This window comes from Frankliniella occidentalis, unplaced genomic scaffold, assembly GCF_000697945.3.
Source record: "Frankliniella occidentalis isolate FOCC.00 unplaced genomic scaffold, Focc_3.1 Scaffold27, whole genome shotgun sequence".
In the NCBI taxonomy this organism is placed as follows: Eukaryota; Metazoa; Arthropoda; class Insecta; order Thysanoptera; family Thripidae; genus Frankliniella; species Frankliniella occidentalis.
The window spans coordinates 1,718,345-1,721,371 of record NW_026267157.1 but is presented as its reverse complement, the minus strand read 5'-3'; the positions used below and the strand labels follow the sequence as shown (position 1 = coordinate 1,721,371).

Below are 3,027 nucleotides of genomic sequence, written 5' to 3'. Positions count from 1 at the left end.
GGGGGGGGAGACCTCGCAGCACGAGAGGCAGGCGAAGCATATCGCCCTGCTAGAGCAGGCCAACAAGGGGGTGCTGCAGACCGGAGCGGGCAGCACCGAAGGACGCTTTATTCAAAACAAATCAGTTTGCACCCTCCAAAATACAACTAGGAATACATCAGAGGAAACAAAAAACAGGAAAAGAATATTTAAAAAATGGAGGAAAAATCAAGGAGAATAAGAACAACACATGGGCCAGGATGCCCACCCGGACGTCACGGCCCCCTCGGCCTCACGAGACGGACTACCTCACTATCTGCTTTGATTGATCGCCCATTTTTTATTTTTTATTTTTTGTGTGTTGAAGAAACAACCCGCATGAGTTTACAGACAAAAATCTAATCAACGATGTTTCTGCCCGGTGCGTTCGACAGGGGTAGGCGAGAGCAGCAGAGGGCTCTCGTGAAACGCTTATTACGGTTAGCTTTCCAAATTTCACTCCATTCTTAACGGAAAAGAAATGTCAAACAGATAGTATGAGCACTCGCGCTTAATAAGCACTCAACTGGGTTGCGCCTCTGCTATCTACCACTCCCCGGTACTGCGTGAGGCGCCTGGGGCGTCGGCGTCGGCCTCTCGGGGTACGGAGCCCTTGGGGCGTGCGCCGTGGGCGTCCTCGACGCCCTCAAATCCCCGAGCCGCGCCCCGCCCCGCCTGCACCTCGCACTCGCTCGAGTTTTGGGACGGCGGGCGCTGTCACGCCTATTCACGAGACAGCCACAACCCGCGCGCTAAAGCCAGGAAAATCGAAAGCCGGCTTACTCCTCGGGGCGGAGAGAGTGTGCGTAAGAGGGAAAGTGAATGTGTGGGATAGAGGGAGAGAGAGAGAGAGACAGAGAGAGACAGAGAGACAGAGAGACAGAGAGAGACAGAGAGACAGAGAGAGACAGAGAGAGACAGAGAGACAGAGAGAGACAGAGCGAATGAGAGGGGAAAAGAGAGACAGAGACGGCAGAGAGAGAGAGGGAGAAGCTAGTGAGTCGCTTCGTGCCCACGATTCACAAGCAGGACGGGCGGCCGTATGCCTTTGTCTGTCGCGCGGATAACAATAACAACAACTACAACTACTTCTACCGGAGCAGGGGCTGCCGCTCCTTAGACAACGGGGCGGGCTCCGGTGGTGCAAAACTCCCGCGCCGCTCCAGTCGCCCGACAGTTTTTCTCATTGCCTCTGAGGCTGATCCAGGTGGGCGGCGAGGGGTCGGGCCCGCGAGCCACCCGCACCCTCCACGACGACCCTCCACCCTCCTCCCCGAGGCCCTCCCGCCGCACTTGTTTCGCCCCGTTGTATAGCCAGACGCGCGCGCGCCCCTATCACAAAGACCCGGCTTGCGGCGTGACCGTCGCGGCCCTGTTGTGCTAGCGAGAGGGGGAGAGAGAGAGAGAGACAGAGAGACAGAGAGAGAGAGAGAGAGCTGGCTCCTTGTTGTGTCGGATGGAAAGAGCCCCACAGCGCAGGCAGGAAGAACTGTACTGTACTTCCCTTATTCCTCTATCGCCGCAGCCCCAGACGGACGTGCCGAACATTTTGCGTAGCAGTTCTTGAAGTCGCACGAAGTTATTATTGTCACTATGACCGTGACGACCGTGCCCGGCCTCACCGTTCGTTTGACAAAATCTCTGGTTCGAAACTTGAAAATAGATAACATTATTTTTTTTAAAAATCATATATTAATCTGGTAGTAAAATTGTCATCAATTTTCGTATAATGACGTCTCTATGACGTTAGTGATATCGTGATTGTGACTACTCCGGACCTGCTGTTGTACAGTGCTGCTAGCTGGCAGCTCGTGGGCGGTGGGGACGAGGGTGTCGGAGGCGGACGGGTCCATCAGGGAGGTCAGGGTTAGTTTGGCTTTGGCACGCACATCCGGCCGGGAATAGCTCGCCGGGACGAGGCGAGGCATGGCCCGGCCAGCGTGCGTGCGAGCGTGCGTGCGAGCGTGCGTGCGAGCGTGCGTGCGAGCGTGCGGGCGAGCGTGCGTGCGGGCGAGCGCATGTATTCCGTGCGCGTGCGAGTCGCTCCCCAGACGCTTTGCAAGGCGTTACTACTTGTTGTTGTGCATGCGGAGCGCGAGCGACGAACCCTCGCCCGGAAGGGGTGGCAGCGCTGGCAGCGGCGGCGGCGGCACTATCTGGGGGGCTAATAGCGAAACGGGTTGCGGGGCGGGGCGGGGCGGGGGGGTAGGGGGCGCCCCCGCCCCGCCCCGTCGCTGCGCGATGGGACATTCTCCCCCGGCACGACGCTCTCATAGCCAGACATAACCTCCCTCAAACAACTTCTTGGCGACGAAGGGGACGGGTGGGTGCGGGGCGGCGTCGCGGCCCGGCGGGGTTGGGCGGCAGGGGGTGTTTTCATTGCACCCGACTATTGCGTAACGAATGTAAAGCCTGTACACCGAAAGTTACTGCTACACTGGCTTTGTAACGCAGAGATGAGATTATATACTTACAGAGAAATATGACAAGTAACAATATATTTCGTGATATAGTGCGGAAGGGAAAAGGTTTCGAATGACCGTCGGTTGTCAGTGATCGTAAGCTCTAGCTAGATAAGGTCGAAGGAGTATTGCAACATTTTTGCACATGTTTCAGCACATCATGGCGTATAACCTGGGCAAGCGGATCCTCTGGGTCGGGGCGAGGCGTCTTTCCGGTTTCTTTCTTTGTGCGACACTTTCCGCGGTCGTAAACATGGCGACACACACACACACACACACACACACCAATACACACACACACACATACACACACACGTGCAGTGCTATGCCGGCGCTCGACGTGATGCGACCACCGGGCTTCTTTATTTAGGTGTGTGTGTGTGTGTGTGTGTGTTTCGCCGCGGCGCGTTGGCGGGCCCAACAGGTGTCGCTACCCGTCCGCCTGCCCCCGCGGGGGGGGAGACCTCGCAGCACGAGAGGCAGGCGAAGCATATCGCCCTGCTAGAGCAGGCCAACAAGGGGGTGCTGCAGACCGGAGCGGGCAGCA

At 57.3% G+C, this 3,027-nt stretch overlaps 1 protein-coding gene across 1 annotated transcript in view; it reads left to right on the top strand.

Annotated features, from left to right (window-relative positions):
• Nucleotides 1–3,027, top strand: part of LOC113215027 (aminopeptidase N) — a gene marked incomplete at its 5' end in the record, with an annotated part of 28,949 nt that overhangs the window by 4,859 nt on the left and 21,063 nt on the right.